Source organism: Pinus tabuliformis, chromosome Q (assembly GCF_031772625.1).
Source record: "Pinus tabuliformis cultivar Carrire ecotype Pingquan chromosome Q, CPIR1, whole genome shotgun sequence".
Taxonomy (NCBI): domain Eukaryota; kingdom Viridiplantae; phylum Streptophyta; class Pinopsida; order Pinales; family Pinaceae; genus Pinus; species Pinus tabuliformis.
In genome coordinates, this window is record NC_142296.1 from 800,853,790 (window position 1) to 800,877,485 (window position 23,696).

Consider the following 23,696-nt stretch of genomic DNA (forward strand, 5'->3'; position numbering starts at 1 on the left):
CCCAAATTTTTGGTGTGACATGGAAGCCCCAAATTTTAGGCGTCGGGTGGAAAATCCAAATTTTGGGCGTCGGGCGTGGCATGGAAACCCCAATTTTTCCCATGCTTGGGCCCCTTTTTCGTCGCAACATGGAAACCCCAAATTTTGGGTGCTAGGGCGCGACATGGAAACCCAAAAATTTTGGGTGCCAAGGTGTGACATGGAAACCCCAATTTTCCCAGGCTTTGCACCTTTTCCATCACGGCATGGAAACCCCAAATTTCCTCCCCCAAGCAATAAAAAATTATCATCTGGAGGAAGAGGCAAAGGCATGAGAGTGGGAGAGTTGTCTGGATTTGTTTGCGATAAGAGCGAAGCTCTGAATCAAGGTGACCAAGGGCTAAATCTTAGTGGATCATGGTAGCAAGGCCACTTTGCCACTTACAATACCCCGTCGTGTATTAAATTTGTCTGCAAAGGATTCTTCTCAACGACCGTTTGGAATTGAACTTCAAAGCTGCCCCGACTGAGAAGCTTCATGGTTGCAGTTTGAAAATGACACGGGCCTCTGGGAGCGATAAAGTGATGCCCCTACTGTGGGTCGAGATACAGTCGAAGAGTGACATGCATCACTTCTAGCGTGGATTTTGACTTAGAGGTGTTCAGTGATAATCTGACACATGACACCACTGGCTTTTCAACCAAGCACGATGACCAATTGTGTGAATCAACGGTTCCTCTCATACTAATTTGAATTACTATTGCGGTGCAGTTCATCAGTAGGGTAAAACTAACCTATCTCATGATGGTCTAAACCCAGCTCACGTTCCTTATTGGTGGGGGAACAATCCAACACTTGGTGAATTCTACTTCATAATGATAGGAAGAGCCGACATCGAAGGATCAAAAAGCAATGTTCCTATGAACGCTTAGCTGCCACAAGCCAGTTATCCCTGTGGTAACTTTTCTGACACCTCTAGATTCAAATTCCAAAAATCTAAAGGATCGATAGGCCACGCTTTCATGGTTTGTATTCGTAATGAAAATCAAAATAAAATGCGCTTTTACCCTTTTTTCAACAAGAGATTTATGTTCTCGTTGAGCTCATCTTAGGACACCTACATTATCTTTTAACAGATGTGTGGCCCAGCCAAACTCCCCACCTGACAATGTCTTTTGCCCAGATCGACCTGCCGAAATGTGCCTTAAGGCCAAAAATAGGGGCAGTGCCCCGTCTCCCCCCCACAGAATAAGTAAAATAAATTTAAAAGTAGTGGTATTTCACTTGTGCTGAAAACGACTCCCACTTATTCTACACCTCTCAAGTCATTTCACAAAGTCGGACTAGAGTCAAGCTCAATAGGATCTTCTTTCCCCACTGATTTTGCCAAGCCCATTCCCTTGGTTGTGGTTTTGCTAGATAGTAGATAGGGACAATGGGAATCTCATTAATCCATTCAGGTGTGTCACTAGTTAGATGACGAGGCATTTTGCTACCTTAAGACAGTCATAGTCACTCCCGCTATTTACCTGCAGTTGGTTGAATTTCTTCACTTTGAAATTCAGAGCACTAGGCATAAATCACATTGCCTCTGCATCCACAGGGACCATCGCAATGCTTTGTTTTAATTAAATAGTCAGATTCCCCTTGTCCATACTAGTTCTGAGTCGACTGTTCGACGCCTAGGGAAAAGCCCCTGGTAGGGGCATTCTACACCTGTAGCTCAATCAACATGTGACTACCTGCCTTAGCCACGAGAGCAGCTCAAGCAGACTGCTAACAACCCATAATTTGAGGGTGCAGACCCCTAGGCCCAACCCTCAGAGCCAATCCTTTTCCTGAAGTCACTAATTCGTTTTGTCGACTTCCCTTACCTACATTGTTCTATTGACCAGAGGTTGTTCACCTTGGAGACCTGATGCGGTTATGAGTACGATTGGGCATGAACAGTACTCCATCCTCCAGATTTTCAAGGGCCACCGAGGGCGCACCAGACACCACAAGATATGCAGTGCTCTTCCAGCTGCTAGACCCTATCTTCGGGTGAACCGATTTAAGGGTGGGCAAGTTGTTAAAAAGAAAAGATAACTCTTCTCGGGGCTGCCGACAACGTCTCCAAATTTCCTAACATTGCCACCCGCCACCATGTCCCTGTTCGGGAATATTAACCCGATTCCATTTCAATGCTTATGCAGAGTGCAGCCTTGATACAAGGCTTCCCCATCTCTTAGGATCGACTAACCTATGTCCAATTGTTGTTCACATGGAACCTTTCCCCACTTCAGTCTTCAAAGTTCTCATTTGAATATTTGCTACTACCACCAAGATCTGCACCAGGGGCTGATCCACCCAAGCTCACGCTCGAGGTTTCTTAATGACCCCCATGTCCTCCTACTCATCGAAGCCAGGAAATTGCTCTGACAGTCGAGTATATGTTGTGCGCTTCAGCACAATTCATTTCAGGGCTAGGTTATTCAACAGGTGGGTTGTCACACACTCCTTAGTGGATTTCGACTTCTATGGCCATCGTCCTGCTATCTTAATCAACCAGCACCCTTTGTGGGATCTAGGTTAGCGTGTAATTCAGCACCGTAACCCGACTTTTGGTTCATCCCACATCACCAGTTCTTCTTGTTATAGACATTTTTGTGCCTTATAGCATTGAGCATGAAATGTCCATAATCTAAAGGATCCAAAGTCCCTAAACATGTTGTTCCTACCCCTAGAGGAACAAGGCTAACAAACCACAGCAATTCACAGAAGTTCTCCACCAGAAACTGCTCAAAAACAAGCCAATTCAGAATCATTTCAGTGGCTACACTAGCTATTTGCGCTGAATGTCAAAGCCAACACTGGCTACCTGTGTTGAATGTCAAAGGGAACACTGGCTACCTGCGCTGAACGAGAGTGGACATGTGGCAAGTTCATTTCTCAAGGTGTCAAAACCCAGGAAGCTTCCAAAATGACACTTGCCTCAGGGAATTCGACTGGTGATGAGTAAGAGGTTCCAAATATCCAAGTGGAAGAAAGAACCTCCAAGTGGAATCAAGAACTGACAAAGGGAGAGGACACTAGTCAGATCTCAAGCTGACTCATCCTCTCTCCAAACATCTATATATGGATCTCTCCTCCATGAGATCTGGAGGCTGGAATTTTGTTATTGCAAAGAATTGTTGTTGGTTTGAGATTGGAATCATTGGGTGCTTAATGCTTTGAAGGGGGTGAAGATAGGAATTCCATTTGCTGGGAAGGAGATGCTGGATTGGAGCCCTCTGGGTTGTATCTCTTCCTGAACCTTGTTATTCATCAATAAAGCTATCTTGGTTTCTCCTATATACTGATGTATTTTTGATGTATGAATACATTAGTATGTTTAGTTTATTTCTAATCCTGAACTAGTTATGAATATGAATCCATGTCTTGTGTAGTGTTCTCTTCTTGTGATCTTGCAGAAACCTCTTGAAGTTGGGCGAGCGAGAAGGCAAGTAGCTGGGAACTCTCCAAGAGAAAAGAAGTTGAATCGAGGGACAAACGGAAGACACCGGTTAGTCCACACATCTCTCTCTTCATTCTTAATTCATAAAGGAAGAATACTAGAATAGCTGTCTCTGTTTGTTGCTAAGGCACTGTCACACCTTAGGTGGATAGGATCGTCCTGCATAGGCATTTTTCCCCACAACACTTCTTACCAAAAATGGCCCACTTGGAGCTCTCTATTCCATGGCGTGGCTTAATGGAGCAGTCACACCCTCTTACCTATTTAAAGTTTGAGAATAGGTCAAGGGCGTTACACCCCCGATGCCTCTAATCATTTTATTTACCCAATAAAACTCGCACGTGAGCTCTAGCTGTCATGACGAAAACTTCGAAGGAAAATAGCTACTAGATGGTTCGATTAGTCTTTCACCCCTATACCCAAGTCAGATGAATGATTTACACGTTAGTATCACTATGAGCCTCCACCAAAGTTTCCATTGGCTTCGCCCTACTCAAGCATAGTTCATCATCTTTTGGGTCCCAATAGGTGTGCTCGCACTCGAACCCTTCGCATAAGATCAAGGTCAGTTGATGATACACCCCCCAAGAGAGGGGATCTCACCCGTCAGCTTCCTTATGCCTCACAGGTTTTCAAACCCGCCGACTTGCACACATGTTAGACTCTTTGGTCTGTGTTTCAAGACAAGTCGCATGGAAAGCCCACCAACCAAGACCATGAGCACACAGGTGCACACGGCCTGCCACAAGGGCACACGCTTCATTCCTAGACCACCATAACGACAAACCGATAGGCAGTAATCCACCCGCACTTGTGACGATGCAGCAGCCCGTGTTGGTTTGCACCTCAAGTCGAGTGGCGGACCAACCTCAGTCATTCCACATCTGACCGATATGCATCGATAGCCTCCATCCACTTCCCTCCCAATAATTTCAAGCACTCTTTAACTCTCTTTTCAAAGTGCTTGTCATCTTTCCCTCGCGGTACTTGTTCGCTATCGATCTCTCGCCCGTATTTAGGCTTGGACGGAATTTACCACCCAATTAGGGTTGCATTCCCAAACAACCTGACTCGCCGACAACGCCTCGTGTTGCGGCAGGGTCTCGGCCCGACGGGGCTATCACCCTCTCAGGTGCCCCCTTCCAAGGGACTTGGCCTAGGTTCACCGCTGAGGACGCTTCTACAGACTACAGTTCCGGCAACACTGCCGCCTAATTTTCATGCTGGGCTCTTCTCGGTTCACTCGCCACTACTAGGGGAATCCTTGTAAGTTTCTTTTCCTCCACTTAATTATATGCTTAAAATCAGCAGGTTTTCTCACCTGAGCTAAGGTCACAAAGTTGGAGCTAATAATGCCCTACCCGATTGGGAGGACAAGAGAGAGCAAAGCAAGTTTGAGCAATGCCACACAAAGCCCGCATCAGCTAATGTTGATTGCCCATCCAAGGGGAAAAGATCACCACTCATCGACGCATGCCATGAAACATCACTTGAGGTATTTTAGCCAACCACACCGCATTGGGCACGGATGATCAGCTCCGTTGCTCCCTAACACATTGTAGGGAGCACGTTTGAATGTGATGCGATGCCTAGACAGACGTGCCCTTGATCGACGCCTCGGGTGCAAATTGTGTTCAAAAACATGATGATTCACGGGATTCTGCAATTCACACTAAGTATCACATTTCTTTACGTTCTTCATTGTAATAAGAGCCAATATATCTATTGGCGAGAGTCATTTCCACGTATTACCAAAAAATCTACCACAACACTGAATAGGGGCACCCCCCACAATAGATGTAAGGCTAAGGGCCAAAAGGAGGAAAGGAAGAAAAACGTAAGAAAGAAAGAGAAACAAGTGTTCCTACCCCCGTCACAGGAGGAGGCTCAAACAGAGAACAATCTCCATGAGCCCCACACCCTCGCAAAAAAGGGGAAAAGAATGGAACAAAAATCGATAAGGACTAGGGTGGCCACCCCGGGAGCTCGCGCTGCTTTTAATCCTTCCCGAACACTAGCCCACAACAATTCCCCCTTTTCTCCATAGAGCTAGGGACCAAAAGGAAGAAGGGAAGAAAATAAGGTGAAAGAAATAGAGATCAAACATGGCTACTGGCTCACAAGGGGAGGCTCAAACAAAGCACAAGCCTCCCAAGCCCCGTGCCTTTGCAAAAAGGTGGGAATTGAAGGGGATGGCAAATGAGAAGGACTAGGATGGCCACCCTTGGAGCTCGCACTGCGTTTCATCCTTCCCGAACACTAATCCACAACAATCCCATCTTTTCTTCGTAAAGTTAGGGGCCAGAAGGAAGAAGGGAAGAGAACAACATGAAAGAAAGGCATATCATCCGTGGCTACCAACTCACAAGGGGAGGCTTCAAACAGAGAACAAGCTTCCCTAACCTCGTGCCTTCACAAAAAGGGGGGAACTGTAAGGGATGACGATCAAGAAGGATTAGGGTGGCCACCCTGGGAACTCACAGTGCTTTTTGTCCTTCCCAAACACCAATCCACAACAATCCCACCTTTTCTCAATAAATCCAGGGGCCAAAAGGAAGAAGGGAAAAAAACAACATGAAAGAAATAGAGATATCAGCCGTGGCTACCGGCTCACAAGGAGAGGCTTCAAACAGAGAACAAGCTTCCCCAACCCCGTGCCTTTGCAAAAACGGGGGAACTGTAGGGGACGGTGATCGAGAAGGAGTAGGGTGGCCACCCCGGGAACTCACACTCCTTTTCGTCCTTCCCGAACACCAATCCATAATAATCCCACCTTTTCTCTATAAATCTAGGGGTGAAAAGGAAGAAGGGAAGGAAACAACATGAAAGAAAGAGAGATATCAAACGTGTCTACTGGCTCACAAGGGGAGGCTCAAATAGAGAACAAGCTTCCCTAACCCTGTGCCTTCGCAAAAAGGGGGGAACTGTAGGGGACGACGATCGAGAAGGACTAGGGTGGCCACCCCTGGAACTCACACTACTTTTAATCCTTCCTAAACACCAATCCACAACAATCCCACCTTTTCTCCATAAACCTAGGGGACAAAAGCAAGAAGGGAAAAAAACAACATGAAAGCAAGAGATATCAAATGTGGCTACTGGCTCACAAGGGGGGGCTCAAATAGAGAACATGCTTCCCAAACCCTATGCCTTCACAAAAATGGGGGAACGACAGGGGACGATAATCGAGAAGGACTAGAGTGGCCACCTCAAGAAGTCGCATTGATTTTCTTCCTTCCTGAACACCAATCCACAACAATCCCACCTCTTCTCCATAAAGCTTGGGGTAAAAGGAAGAAGGGAAGAAAACAACACTAAAGAAATAAAGATCCCAAGAAGAGAGAGAAGCTCAATAGCACGCCAAGTAGATATCTGCTAACCAAAAAGAAATCAAACAATGCACCCAATCAAAAAGCATCCCACCTCTTCACACCCTCCCACATACATTACAGCACATCACCCTTTCTAGCTTAACAACATAACAAACAATAATCAAACAACCAAGCAAACAAATCACAACCTAAACTTGACCACTAGAAAACACAAGGGCCGTGATGAGACTAGTGTTTGGAGCATGTTACTGAGAGGTAAACAACCCCCCAACTCGACACAAGGCTTCAAACAACAAATAGACTACTAATAACAAACCCACCCCGCTATTGCACCCCTCCATGTACAAAACACCCAACAACCTTTCCAGTGAGAAAGTCAACAGGGGTCAAGAATCAAACTCCAAAGAGGAGTTGTCACAGGTCGACACTCAATGCTGGAGAAAGCCACAGGCCACAAATACATCGATGGTGCAAGGCCACTAAAGAGAGGGACGTCCGCAAAGCGCACACCACGAAACAAAGAAATGACCAAGTCCCACAAAAAACCCACAATCCAAAGGGAGGAACAAAGACACAACCCACTACTTCTTTTTCCCTTAGAAGGGGAGTGGCTCATGAGAGGATGAGGAATTCCCTCAATGGCAAAGGCACAAGATAAGATTGCCACCCTCATGCCCATTGGCGGGGAAAATTGTGATCTCGATGGAGCTCAGACCGAGGGAGGGGTTTTTCATTCCCTGGACACCCAACCCTTCTGTGAGGGCATGTCAAGGAATGGTCGGGAGGATTAGGGTGGCCAACCCCATGCATTGAACCACTCTTCATCCATCCCATACTGACCCCACCCCGACAATTTTCCCTCACAGAGGGTTTGAGCTACCAGGCGCGTGCGCAACAACTCCCTCGACCCAACCACTAGCAAAAAAGCTCACCCAAGCAACACATCAACCACCGTCGCCTTTTCAAGAGAACCAACTATGGAGGCCCGCACCCTTGGCCCATGCCTTCCAACGAAAAAAATACTGAGCACCGCCGCTATGAATGAGTCTAAATTTATCCATCATATTTCCCAAGCACCTCAACTGTAGCAACCATGCCCGGCCGAACAAATCGTCAGAAGGGCCCCCAAGAAACAAGCTTCTGAACCCCCTATAGAAACACATTGGGGGAAAGAAAAATAAAGGTTGGGTGGGACAAGCACAAGCATGGCTTGCAAGCACACACACGAAAAAGCAAGCGTTACCTCAAGACAAGCAACCAACAATGTTCCCGCCAAACACCAAACCCACTCCCCTAGAGACACACAACATAGTCCCACATTGCAATCGAAACCCAACCAACCTGAACCAAAAAAGAGAACCCCTGCTATCAATGATCCTACTGCAAGTTCACCTACGGTAACCTTGTTACGACTTCTCCTTCCTCTAAAGGATAAGGTTCAATGAACTTCTCATGACATTGACGGTAGCGAACCACCTTCATCAACACAATTTGAACACTTCACCGGATCACTCAATCGGTAGGAGTGACAGGTGGTGTGTACAAAGGGCAGGGACATAGTCAACATGAGTTGACGACACGTGCTTACTAGGAATTCCTCATTGAAGACCAATAATTGTAATGGTCTATCCCCATCACAATGCAATTTGAGAAGATTTCCCGATCCTCTCGAACCAGGAAGAAAAACTCGTTGGTTGCATCAGTGTAGCACACGTACAACTCAGAAAATCTAAGGGCATCACAAACCTATTATTGCCTCAAACTTCCATGGCCTAAACGACCATAGCCCCTCTAAGAAGCTAGCCACGAAGGGGAACCTCTGCATAGCTATTTAGCAGGCTGAGGTCTCATTAGTTATCAGAATTAACTAAACAAATTGCTCCACCAACTAAGAACGGCCATGCACCACCACCCATAGAATCAAGAAAGAGCTCTCAATCTGTCAATCCTTACTATGTCTGGACCTGGTAAGTTTCCCCGTGTTGAGTGAAATTAAGCCGCAGGCTCCACTCTTGGTGGTGCCCTTTCTTTAATTCCTTTAAGTTTCAGCCTTGCGACCATACTCCTCCCGGAACCCAAACACTCTGATTTCTCAGAAGGTGCTAGTGGACTCCTTAGAGAAACATCCGTCAATCCCTGGTCGACATCGTTTATGGTTGAGACTAGGACGGTATCTGATCATCTTCGAGCCCCCAATTTTCATTCTTTGATTAATCAAAACATCTTTGGCAAATGCTTTCACAGTGGACCATCTTTCATAAATCCAAGAATTTCACCTCTGAAAATGAAATATGAATGCCCCTGACATTCCCTATTAATCATTACTCTGGTCCCGAAGGTGAACACAATAGGACCAGACTCCTATCACGTTATTCCATGCTAATGTATTCAGAGCATAAGCTTGCTTTGTGCACTGTAATTTTTTCAAAGTAATAGCGCCAGACCCACGACCCAACCAATTAAGGCCAGGAGCATGCCACCGACAAAAGGATGGAAGGGCATGTGCACACCGAGTAGGCGGACCAACCTTTATGACCCAAGATCCAACTACAAGCTTTTTAACTGCAACAACTTAAATAACGCTATTGGAGCTAGAATTACCGCGGCTGTTGGCACCAGACTTGCCCTCCAATGGATCCTCATTAAGGGATTTAGATTATACTCATTCCAATTACCAGACTCGATGAGCCCAGTATTGTTATTTATTATCACTACCTCCCCATGTCAGGATTGGGTAATTTGTGTGCTTGCTGCCTTCCTTGGATGTGGTAGCCATTTCTCAGGCTTTCTCTCTGGAATCAAACCCTAATTCTCCGTCACCCGTCACCACCATGGTAGTCCCCTATCCTACAATCGATAGTTGATAGGGCAGAAATTTGAATGAAGCATCGCTATCACAAGGGCTGTGCGATCCATCGAGTTATCATGATTCACCGAAGAAGCGGGCAAGCCCGCACTAGCCTTTTATCTAAAAAATGCATCCCTTCCAAAGAGTCGAGACTTGGAGCATGTATTAGCTCTAGAATTACTACAGTTATCCGAGTAGTATGGTACCATAAAAAAAACTATAATTGATTTAATGAGCCATCCGCAGTTTCACAGTCTAAATTAGTTCATACTTAGACATGCATGGGTTAATCTTTGAGACAAGCATATGACTATTGGAAGGATCAACTAGGTAGCACCCTCCCACTTCGAAGGGCATTCTTAGTGCTCCCTTACCAAGAGCCAACCACCCATCAAGTCAAAGAGATGTCAAAATATCATGTAAAACTTTTATGCCTTGCACCTCTTGCATCCCAAGAAGGAAGCACACGCAACATGCGAAGCACATGGCGAATAAATGGGTAGACCTACCAAGCCGCAACACACCAAGGCCACTCCAGAGTTTGTAACCATGCCCCAACCAACAAGAAAACAAGCTATCACTCACCCACTCCCTTAGAAATGCCTCCAAAAGCCTCCAAGCCCCACACCGAGGCCACCTAGAAGTCAACCCGGATAGTAGCAACGGTGGATGTCGATCTCCCGATCGCCTGCAGTAGCCTCGATGCAAAGGAAATAAATGGAGAACGACCAACCACGCAACCTCTATATTATAAATGAGCCCTAACCCTCCCTGCCCCCACACCGAAGCCACCTAGGAATCCACTTGGACAGTAGCAACGATGGACCTCGATCTCCCGATCGCCTGCGACAACCTCGATGCGAAGGAAAAGGAAGGAAATAAAAAGAGGATGACCAACCACAAATCCTATCATAGAGAGGCCATACAAACCTCCCCACCCCACACCGATGCCACCTAGGAGTCCACCTGGACAGCAACAATAGTGGACCTTGATCGGATGATCGCCTGCAGCAACCTCGACACAAAGGCAAGGGAAGGAAATAATACAAGACAAACCGAGCCAGCAACCTACCTTAGAAATGCCCCCCAACCCTCCCCTCCCTGCGTAGAGGCCACCTAGGAGTCCACCCAGACGGCATCAATGATGGACCTCGATAGCATGATTTCCTGCGACAGCCTCAATTCAAAGGAAATGGAAGGAAATAAAACAAGACCAACGGAGCCCGCAACCTCTCTTAGAAATGCTGCCCCCTGACCCTCCCCGCCCCACACCGAGGCCACCTAGGAATCCACCCGAACAGCAGCAACGATGGACCTCAATTTCCTGATCACCTATGGTAGCCTCGATGCGAAGGAAAAGGAAGGAAATAAAAAGAAGACGATGACTGCAAATCCTATCATAGAGAGGCCATACAAACCTCCCCGCCCCTCACCGATGCCACCTAGGAGTCCACTCGGATAGTAGCAATAGTGGACCTCAATTGGATGATCACCTATGGTAGCCTTGAAACAAAGGCAAGGGAAGGAAATAATACAAGACAAACTGAGCCCACAACCTCCCTTAGAAATGCCCCCCAACCCTCCCCTCCCTGCACAGAGGCCACCTAGGAGTCCACCCGGACAACAGCAACGATGGACCTCGATCACATGATCACCTACGACAGCCTCAATGCAAAGGAAACAAAAGGAAATAAAAAAAGACCAACTGAGCCCACAACCTCTCTTAAAAATGCTGCCCCTCGACCCTCTCCACCCCGCACCAAGGCCACCTAGGAGTCCACCTAGACAGCAGCAACGGTGTACTTCGATCACTTGACCGCATGCAGCAACCAAAATGTGAAGGAAATGGAAGGAAATAAGTGCAAATCAAGAGGCTCGCTACACAATACAAGAACATATCCAAATAGGAGGAGGGATTGGGTAGCTCTGCACCCCATGCATCCTATGTACAAGCAACCTAGGAGATTACCCACAGCTTTACAAACTGGACAATGAATAATTTTCACTTACGGCCACCTCCACGCAGAGGAGGGAGGTCAAAGCATTCCACCTTGAAATCCTTCTTACAAATAGCCCCCACCATCGACGTAGCAAGCCTCCTCCCCATTGGACCACGAGCGCATACACAATTGAAACAACAAATGCCCATAAACGTTGTGACTTAACATTTCCAACCGCAAAAGCCTGCCACACACGTGAGATGCAAGGAAAAAGTTGACCACTCGATCAAACATATGGGCCAACACATCTATCAAAACCTCAAAGCCAACACAACCACAGATAATGTGCACTTTGAAAGGAATGCCAACCCTTAACTTTACAATAAGGAGAACATCGCCTCACATCACCCGACGGAAAAAGCATGCAAGAGGGAGGGTAGGTGGTTTACAACCAAAACCCTTCCATGTTCATCTTAAATGTATGCATCTCAACTGAAAATGCCAACATAGAAAGAGTACAAGCACAAGAAACCGACACCATAAACAACCGAACAATGAAGAGGCTAGTCGTCATAGGGATCCACATCACAACAACCCATACAACTCCGAGAACTTAGAGCAGAAGGGGAATTGTTCACATATACCTCTCCAGACAAGCATGGCCAACATTACCTCTCATGTGCTACTGAGCGAGTATGGAGAGAAAATGAAAATCGGGCACCCTACAAATGACCAAAGGCCATTCATGAGGCAAACCTGAAAAACCAACTCAACTACGAACCCACCTTTCACACGAAAAGCAAAAAACTCACTACCAAATAGGGAGGAGGTGAACAATATAAACAGAGCCAATTTCAATGGAGCCACACATGGCTACCTAGCCCAATCAAAATTTTCTATTCGAAACAATCGAGGGGCACGATAGCAACATAGGCGCGATGGAGTTTTGGGGTTTCCATCTCGGACCACAACAATGAAGGCTCAATGGAGCGTCGAGCAAACGTTTAACATTTTTATCGTTCGAGTGGGCAAGAGGGACGGGGATGAGCATGGCCAACATTACTGCTCATGTGCTACCAAGTGGGGATGGAGAGAAGATGAAAATCAGCCACCCTACAAATGACCCAAGTCCATCGTTCAGGAAAACCCAACAAAATAACTCAATTACCAACCCACCTTTCACATGGAAAGAAAACCCGTCACCTGCATCATTTGGATGGGCACGAGGGACCAGGATGAGCTAGGGAGCCACACCACAACAACTCCAAGAAATTAGAGAGAAAAAGGGGAATTGTTCACATATTCCTCCCAGGACGAGCATGGCCAACATTACTGGTCATGTGCTACTGAGTGGGGATGGAGAGAAGATGAAAATCGACCACCCTAGAAACGACCCAAGGCAATCATTCAGGCAAACTCAAAAACATAACTCAATTACCAACCTACCTTTCACATCAAAAGAAAAACTGTCACTTGTATCATTTGGATGGGTGCGAGGGGACCTGGATGAGCTAGGGAGCCACACCACAACAACCCATACAACTCCAAGAACTTAGAGAGCATAAGGGGAATTATTCACATATGCCTCCTGGGACGAGCATGGCCAACATTACCGCTCATGTGTTACCGAGTTGGGATGGAGAGAAGATGAAAATCGACCACCCTAAAAACGACCCAAGGCCATAGTTCAGGTAAACTTGAAAAAACAACTCGATTACCAACCCACCTTTCGAACAGAAAGAAAACCTGTCATTTGTATCATTTGGATGGGCACGAGGGGACCAAGATGAGCCAGGGAGCCACACCACAACAACCCATACAACTCTAAGAACTTAGAGAGTAGAAGGGGAATTGTTCATATATGCCTCTCGGGACGAGCCTGGCCAACATTACCGCACATGTGCTACTGAGTGGGGATGGAGAGAAGATGAAATCGGCCACCCTACAAACGACCCAAGGCCATTTTTCAAGAAAACCAAAAAACACAACTCAATTACCAACCCACCTTTCACACGGAGAGCAAACTTGTCACTTGTATCATTTGGATGAGCATGAGGGACCAAGACAAGCCCGAGAGCCACACCACAGCAACCCATACAACTCCAAGAACTTGGAGAGCAGAAGGGGAATTGTTCAGATATGCCTCCCGAGACGAGCATGGCCAACATTATTGCTTATGTGCTACCAAGTGGGGATGGAGAGAAGATAAAAATAGGCCACCCTACAAATGACCCAAGGCCATTCTTCAGCCAAGCCTAAAAAAATAACTCAATTACCAACCTACCTTTCACGCAAAAATAAAACCTATCACTTGTATCATTGGGATGGGTGCGAGGGACCAGGACGAGCCCAGGAGCAACACAACAATAGCCCATACAAATCCAAGAACTTGGAGAGCAGAAGGGGAATTGTTCACATATGCCTCCCAGGACGAGCATGACCAACATTACGACTCATGTGTTACCAAGTGGGGATGGAGAGAAGATGAAAATCGGCCACCCTACAAATTACCCAAGGCCATTCTTCAGGCAAACCCGAAAACACAACTCAATTACCAACCCACCTTTCACAAGAAAAGAAAACCCATCACTTGTATCATTTGGATGGGCACGAGGGGACCAAGACGATCCAGGGAGCCACACCCCAAAAACCCATACAACTCCATGAAATTGGAGAGCAGAAGGGGAATTGTTCACATATGCCTCCTACGATGAGCATGGCCAACATTACTACTCATGTGTTATTGAGTGGGGATGGAGAGAAGATGAAAATCGGCCACCTTACAAATGACCCAAGCCCATTGTTCAGGAAAGCCCAAAAAACAACTCAATTACCAACCCACCTTCCACACAGAAAGCAAACTTGTCACTTGTATCATTTGGATGGGCACGAGGGACCAAGATGAGCTCAGGAGCCACACCACAATAGCCCATACAACTCACAAAACTTGGAGAGTAGAAGGGGAATTGTTCACATATGCCACCTGGGATAAGCATGGCCAACATTACCACTCATGTGCTACCGAGTGGGGATGGAGAGAAGATGAAAATCGGCCACCCTAAAAATGACCCAAGGCCATTCTTCAGGAAAACCCGAAAAAACAACTCAATTACCAACCCACCTTTTACACTGAAAGAGAACCTATCACTTGTATCATTTGGATGGGCACAAGGGGACCAAGACGAGCCAGGGAGCCACACCACAACAACCCATACAACTCCAAGAACTTAGAGAGTAGATGGGGAATTGTTCATGTATGCCTCCTGGGACAAGCATGGCCAACATTAGCGCTCATGTGCTACCGAGTGGGGATGGAGAGAAGATGAAAATCGGCAACCCTACAAGCGACCCTAGGCCATCGTTCAGGTAAACCCAAAAACACAACTCAATTACCAACCCACCTTTCAAACAGAAAGCAAACTTGTCACTTGTATCATCGGATGGGCATGAGGGACCAAGACATGCCCAAGAGCCACACCACAATAGCCCATACAACTCCAAAAACTTGGAGAGTAGAAGGGGAATTGTTCACATATGCCTCCCGGGATGAGCATGGCCAACATTACCACTCATGTGCTACTGAGTGGGGATGGAGAGAAGATGAGAATCAGCCACCCTACAAATAACCCAAGGCCATTCTTTAGGCAAAACCAAAAAAACAACTCAATTACCAACCCACCTTTCACACGAAAAGAAAACCTATCACTTGTATCATTTGGGTTGGCACGAGGGAATAGGACGAGCCTGGGAGCCACACCATAACAGCCCATACAACTCCAGGAACTTAGAGAGCAGAAGGGGAATTTTTCACATATGCCTCCCAGGACTAGCATGGCCAACATTACCGCTCATGTGCTACCAAGTGGGGATGGAGAGAAGATGAAAATCGGCCACCCTACAAAACACCCGAGGCCATTCTTTAGGCAAACCCGAAAACACAACTCAATTACCAACCCACCTTTCACACGAAAAGAAAAATCGTCACTTGTATCATTTGGATGGGCACGAGGGGACCAAGATGAGATAGGGAGCCACACCACAACAACCCATACAACTCCAAGAACTAGGAGAGCGAAAGGGTAATTGTTCACATATGCCTCCCAGGACGAGCATGGCCAATATTACAGCTCATGTTCTACTGAGTGGGGATGGAGAGAAGATGAAAATTGGCCACCCTACAAATGACCCAAGGCCATCGTTCAGGCAAGCCTGAAAAAACAACTTAATTACCAACCCACCTTTCACATGGAAAGCAAAATTGTCACTTGTATCATTTGGATGGACACGAGGGACTAAAACGAGCCTGGGAGCCACACGACAACAGCGCATACAACTCCAATAACTTGGAGAGAAGAATGGGAATTGTTCACATATGCCTCCCAGGATGAGCTTGGCCAACATTAATGCTCATGTGCTACAGAGTGGGGATGGAGAGAAGATGAAAATCGGCCACCCTACAAATGACCCAAGGCCATTCTTCAAGCAAACCTGAAAAAAAAACTCAATTACCAACCCACCTTTCACACGGAAAGAAAACTTGTCATTTGTATCATTTGGATGGGCACGAGGGACCAAGATGAGCCAGGGAGCCACACCACAATAGCCCATATGACTCACAGAACTTGGAGAGTAGAAGGCGAATTGTCCACATATGCCTCCCGAGATGAGCATGGCCAACATTACCGCTAATGTGCTACCGAGTGGGGATGGAGAGAAGATGAAAATCTGCCACCCTACAAATGAACCAAGGCCATTCTTCAGGCAATCCCAGAAAAACAACTCAATTACCAACCCACCTTTCACACAGAAAGCAAACTTGTCACTTGTATCATTTGGATGGGCACGAGGGACCAAGACAAGCCTGGGAACCACACCACAACAGCCCATACAACTCCAAGAACTTGGAGAGTAGAAGGGGAATTTTTCACATATGCCTCCTGGGATGAGCATGGCCAACATTACTGCTCATGTGCTACCAAGTGGGGATGGAGAGAAGATGAAAATCGGTCACCCTACAAATGACCCAAGGCCATTCTTCAGGAAAAACTGAAAAACAACTCAATTACCAACCCAAATTTCACACGAAAAGCCGACCGAGGAACCAAAACGAACATGTCCAACATTACTACAATTTTGATACAAGCTCATGTTCCCAGATGCGCCCTCACACTGAATGACCTGCCTGATCAAGTTTACACAGACGCCCTCAAATGACTTGCCTGAATGACCCACCTGAATGAGTTGACACGGATGCCCTCAACTGACCTGCCCGAATGAGTTTGCATGGGCACCCACATGACCATAACAAAGGTACAAGGGAGAACCGGGAAAACAAGCTGCATGAACATGCATAAAGCCAACCTCGGGTCACAACTTATCATTTTTGATACGGCTCATTCTCCTACGCGTGCCCTCGCTAGACCCACCCGAACTAGTTGACACGGATGCCCTCAAACAACCCGCCCAAAAAAATTTACATGGGCACGCCCACACGACCGAAACAAAGGGAAAAGGGAGAGCCGGGCCAAAGAGCTGCACGAACATGCACAAAGCCAACCTTAGGTCACAACTTAGCATTTTTGATACGTGCTCATTCACCTAGGCGCGTCCCCACCTGACCCACCCTGTTATGCCCCTGCACCTGCAGTAGTCTTTCAATCACTTATCGCAAGGTGCGGCACCACCAAACACTTTCTTTTCACCAATACTTATGTTCATGGACTACGCCTTAACATTCGATACTTAGTTTTATTTTTCTTCACAAAGTATTATTATTATCCTTTACACTAATGAACACCTGTACACATTCATTATCCACAGCAATTATAAATAAACAACACAATTGCAAAGTATGAAGGGAGGAGCAACTCCCTGAACAATGAGTCTGCCTGAATTCAATATATTATTCAATCTTTACAAATTTTACAAGTATCCTTGGGAAACCCCAAGTTTCATACTTATCCAAATTTCCACTCGGCAGCACCTTCGTGCAGCCAACAGAGCTCACCGTGCCAACACACAAGTCACCTTACCCGAGTTGGGTGGGCACGCCCTCACATGGACTGCCAACCAAAACTCCACAAATGAGCTCATGCTACCTAGCGAGTGGGCTCCTTCATGCACCCTCCCCCCGCACTTGCAACCGTCAGGCGGGTGCCTCACATGCACCCTCCACCTGAACTTCCAACCAGTGGGCAAGCGCTCCACACACACTTGCGTTTACTCCTAAAAGGTGGGCGGGCGCCTTCGTGTGACCCACGACCCACGCTACACCCGTCACCAAGACTCGTGATGAACCTCCATGTAGAGCTGCTCGAGAGCACGAAAATTCACCTGTGCTTACTGCAACTCCTTCTCTCCACCCTTCGCACTTCTCCTTGATGAGTGAGCTCATCCTTCACTTGATCGAATGAATGATCAAGTTAATTGATGCCTTTGCTTCCAAATATGCCCTCCATATATACTGGCGGTTGGGCAAGTCGTGCCACCAAGTTGACTCGTCCAAGTTGTTGAGCTGATGCCCTCATCTTTCTAATTCATTCACCTTTACTTGGTCGGCCCGCCCATCACACGGGATCGCCAACCCAACCTTCACCCGAATGCATAAGTCATGAGGTCGACCTGTGGGTGATGCCAACTCATCCCCATGGTATAAGTTTGCCTCCGCCAAAACTACTACGTGCATTTCACCACATGCTTGTTTGTATGTCTCGACCTTAGCTCATCTCTTCACATCGCACTTCGCACGGTGATAAGGCCTCGGACCACAGGTCCTTACATCCTCCTCCACCTGAAGTCATTGTCATCCTCGACAATAAGTCATCCCAGTAATCATACTGCCACCAAGATCATCATCTCAACTGTCTCATCCTCTGTCCATGATATTAATCAGTCCATACAATGCAAACATCCCTACAACATATGTAAACCAACTGTCTCCATCATGTGTCATCCCATCCTATGAACTGTCATCAGATACTCCAACATAATGCCAACATCTCTCTGTACACTTCTGGACCTCATGATTCGAACTAGTCAGGTGATCAGTCCAACTGTCACGCTCAAACCATAAGAATGCACATCCTTATGTCTACACCAATCTTTCTCAGACTCTGCCACATCCTGGACTCACCAACAATCTCTCCCATGCTCAGGTCCATGGAAACTCCATCCCATCTGCAACATGTCATGATGCTAATGCCAAACCATTCCTACACCATCTGTCATACCTGCTCAACCTGTTTTAAGGACTCACTGCCATGAGTAGCTAACAATGAGCCCCATATTCTATGTCATCTAAGAAGATGTAAAGGGAGTAGAGCCTGAAGGCCCTCCCTCACTAATAAGCTCAATCCATTTTTCAGGATCCTCTATCTCCATCCTCTGCAAATATGCCACCCGATCCTCCTCATGGACATTTGGTCTCACATAAACATCCTCGTCATCATCATCCTCGACCTCCTCTAGCCTTCTTGACAAATCCAAGATACTATCAGATAGTGTCCTGATAACCAATGACTGATCGGTAAGATTTGCCTCAGTAGTAGACAACTGCTTACATACATCATCCAATCACCTCTCATCCTCCATCTGCATCACTGCCAGTTTACAATCAGGCCTTGTCACACCAATGGGTACATCTCCCCTTCCGTCATAAATGTATAGCTTCTTCAAATGTGGAACAATCATAGCATCATATTGTTTCAAGAATTCCATCCCTAGCACAACCTCATAGCCATCAATTTGCGCTATAGTGAAGTTGACTTTCCCAATCCACTCACCTAGTGTTGTGTCCACCCTTTCAGCTACACCAAGTACAGAATAAGGAGGAGAATTCACCGTCTTCATTTGTGCCTTCACTGGTACAAATTTCAGCCCAATCCTTCTCGTAACATCCTCACTCATGAAGTTATGAGTAGCACCACTATCCACCATAGTGAGTACCTCCATACCTCCAATCTTCATCCAAACATACTCCAAGCTGTTCCTTTCAGGATCTCTCCAAGAGGCCACTTCTGTAGCACCAGCAGCTCCAAGAATCTACATCGTCCCCACAGAAGGTTCTTCTTTCTTCGCATTAGATTGTGCAATAGTGGCCACTTTCGGTCTAGAAGGAAAATTCTTCATCGTATGTGGTTCAACACAAATCCAACACTTCAATGGTTTCTTCATCTTCTTCTTCTCATCCGATTTTGAAGCATCATCTTTCTTCTTCTCTTTCGTCTTATCGAACTTCTTCTTTTCATCAGAAGCTACAATAGCAAAAGCTTCTTCAAGTGTCTTTATCTTCTTCCTCTTCACTTCATTACGTGCCCAAGGTTTCAATCCAATAACAAAGTTGAACACCTTGTCCCTCTCTCCCATGTCAGGAAGTTCCATAAATGCACTTGCAAACTCTCGCTAATATGTATGTAGGTTCCTTGTCTGCTTAATAAATTTAATCTTCATCCTTTCTTCCCACGTTTCATCTTGAGGACTGAAATGAGCTTGCAAAGCTTTCTTCATATCATCCCAAGAAGTGATGTCATTAGCACTACCATTAGCAATCTGATACATTCTCCTTCTCCACCACATCTTACCATCTTTCGTCAAGAATTGAGCAGCCACTTTCACCTTTGTCTCATCATCGGATAGACCCAAGTGTCCCAAGTATTGCTCCATATCCCAGAGAAAGTTACCAAGAGCCTTCGCGCTTCTCGTACCATCATAAGATTCCGATTCCTTGACTTTCACATGAGACACTCCTCTACCTGAGTTATGTCTCACGACCTTCTTCAACACCGCGATCTCATCATTTGCATCATCAAGAGATTTCTACAAGTTCAAGGTTTCTGCTAGACCTCGATCCCTCGCTTCTCCAATCTCCTTGAATTCACCTTCAAGTTGTGTACACTTAAGATCAGTGTATTCATGCTGAGTCCAAAGTTCATCGAGTTCTTCCCTCATTTGCACATTAGCCTCTGGTTCCTTCGTGACCAGAGTCATCTTTATAGTCAAGTAAGATTCCAATTCCTCCATTCTCTCTAGTATCCTTTCAATAAAGGCCTCAGTCGCATTATTGCTAAATTCACCCGATACAACACGCGTTTCACATGCCATCTTTGTTTCCTTTTTCCTCCTTTGTGATTTAGTATAGATCATCCACCAACTTCACCAAGTTCCCTGCAAGCCAACCCAGTACTTGTGTGAAACCAACTTCCTTCACCTGCAAGTACCTGTTTCCATTGTCACTTCATCACCAGCTCCAACAGTGAGCTCTAATACGTAGTCTTTCAACCGCTTATACTGCACCAACACCGAACACTTTCTTTTCACCAATACTTATGTTCATGGACTACGCCTTAACATTCGATACTTAGTTTTATTTTTCTTCACCAAGTATTATTATTATCCTTTATACCAATGAACACCCATACACATTCATTATCCACAACAATTATAAATAAATAACACAATTGCAATAGTATAAAGGGAGGGGAAACTCCTTGAACAATGAGTCTACCCAAATTCAATATATTATTAAAACTTTACAAATTTTATAAATATCCTTGGGAAACCCCAAGTTTCATACTTAGCGAAATTTCCACTCGGCAGCACCTTCATGCAACCAACCAATTTCACCGTGCCAACACATAAGTCACCTTGCTGAGTTGGGTGGGTGTGTCCTCACACAGACCGCCAATCGAAACTCCAAAAACGAGCTCATGCTACACGACGGGTGGGCGCCTTCATGCACCCTCCACCCACACTTGCAACTATCAGATGGGCCCCTCACATGCACCCCCCACTCGAACTTCCAACTGGCGGGCAAGTACTCCACACACACTCACATTTACTCCTGAATGGTGGGCAGACACCTTCGTGTGACCCACGACCCACGCTACACTCAAGACTTCAACCGAATGGTGGATGAGCACCTTTGTGCGACCCATGACCCACGCTACACCTGTCACCAAGAATCATGCTAAACCTCCGTGTAGAACTGCCCGAGAGTGGGTGCATTCACCTGCACTTGCTGCAGCTTCTTCTCTCCACCCTTCATACTTCTCTTTGATGAGCAAGCTTGTCCTTCAGTTGATCAAATGAATGATCAAGTTTGTTGATGCCTTTGCTTCCAAATGCGCCCTCCATATATATGGGTGGTTGGGCGAGTTGTGCCACCCAACTGACTCGTCCAACTCACTCAACCAACGCCCTCGTCTTTCCAATTTGTTTGCCTTTGTTCGGTCAGCCCACTCATCACACGGGACTTCCAACCCAATATTTTCCCGAATGCATAAGTCATGAGGTCAGCCCGTGGGTGATGCCAACTCGTCCCCACAGTATAAGTTCGCCTCTGCCAAGATTCCTACGGGCATTTCACCACACGCTCGTTCGTATGTCTCGACCTCATCTCGTCTCTTCGCATCGCACTTCACACGGTGATAAGACCTTGGACCATAGGTCCTTACACGCCCGGACGAGTTTACACATACGCCCTCGCCCAACCCGCCTGAACGAGTTGACACGGATGCCCTCAAATGACCTGACCAAATGAGCTTACATGGGTGCCCACACGACTGAAACGAAGGGGCAAGGGAGAGCCAGGCAAAAGAGCTGCACGAATGTGCACAAAGCTAACCTCGGGTCACAACTTAGTATTTTCTATACGGGCTCGTTCACCCGGGCACGTCCTCACCCAAACAACATGAACGAGCTTACACAAACGGCCTCGCCTGACCCGCCCAAACAACCCACCCGAATGGGTTGACACGGATGCCCTCAAACAACCCGCCCAAACAAGTTTACATGGGCACCCACACAACCATAACGAAGGGACAAGGGAGAGTCGGGAAAACGAGCTGCATGAACATGCACAAAGCCAACCTCGGGTCACGACTTAGCATTTTTGATATGGGCTCATTCGCCTCGGCGTGCACTCGACCGACTAGCTTGAACGAGTTTATAAGGATGCCCTCGCCCGACCTGCCCAAACGAATTGACATGGACGCCCTCAAACGACCCACCCGAATGAGTTTACATGGGCGCCCACACGACCGTAATGAAGGGACAAGGGAGAGTTGGGCAAACGAGTTGCACGAACATGCACAAAACCAACCTCGGGTCACAACTTAGAATTTTTTATATGGGCTTGTTTGCCTAGGCACGCCCTCGCCCAACCCGCTTGAATGAGTTTACACAGACACCCTCGCCCGACTCGCCCGAGCGACCCGCCTGAATGAGTTGACACGGACACCCTCAAACGACCCACCCGAATGAGTTTACATGGGTGCCCACACGACTGAAACTAAGGGACAAGGGAGAGTCGGGCAAACGAGCTGCATGAATGTGCACAAAGCCAACCTCAGGTCACAACTTAGCATTTTTGATATGGGCTCGTTCGCCCAGGCGCGCCCTCGCCCAACCAGCCTGAACAAGTTTACACGGACACCCTCACTCGACCCGCCTGAACGAGTTGACACGAACGCCCTCAAATGACCCACCCAAATGAGTTAGCATGTGTGCCCACACGACTGAAACGAAGGGACAAGGGAGAGCCGGGAAAACGAGCTGCATGAACATGCATAAAGCCAATGTCGGGTTACAACTTAGCATTTTTTATACGGGCTTGTTCGCTCGGGTGCACCCTCGCTCAACCCCTCTGAATGAGTTTACATGGACACCCTCACCCGACCTGCCCGAACGAGTTAACACGGACGTCCTTAAATGAAGCACTCAAACGAGTTTACATGGGCACCCACACGACCATAACGAAGGGACTAGGTAGAGCTATGCAAACGAGCTACACAAACATGCATAAAGCCAACCTCGGGTCATGACTTAGCATTTTTTATACGGGCTCGTTCGCCAGGGTGCACCCTTGTCCGACCCACCCGAACGAGTTGACATGGATGCCCTCACCCAACCCGCCCAAATGAGTTGACACGTACACCCCCAAACGACCCACCCGAAGGAGTTTACATGTGCACCCACATGACCGAAACAAAGGGACAAGGGAGAGCCAGGCAAATGAGCTGCACGAACATGCACAAAGCCAACCTTGGGTCACAACTTAGCATTTTTGATACGGGCTCGTTCGCCCCGGCATGCCCTTGCCCGA

The 23,696-nt window shown here is 46.9% G+C and overlaps 1 non-coding gene and 2 pseudogenes across 1 annotated transcript; all 3 read right to left on the bottom strand.

Annotated features, from left to right (window-relative positions):
* Positions 1–358: 358 nt before the first annotated feature.
* Positions 359–4,811, bottom strand: LOC149221907 (25S ribosomal RNA; annotated as a pseudogene).
* Positions 4,812–5,059: 248 nt separating this feature from the next.
* On the bottom strand, positions 5,060–5,213 carry LOC149221908 (5.8S ribosomal RNA). The gene has a single exon (XR_016249773.1). It is a non-coding gene; the product is annotated as a 5.8S ribosomal RNA (ribosomal RNA).
* A 2,964-nt stretch (positions 5,214–8,177) lies between these two features.
* On the bottom strand, positions 8,178–9,989 carry LOC149221909 (18S ribosomal RNA; annotated as a pseudogene).
* Between the last annotated feature and the right edge of the window lie 13,707 nt (positions 9,990–23,696).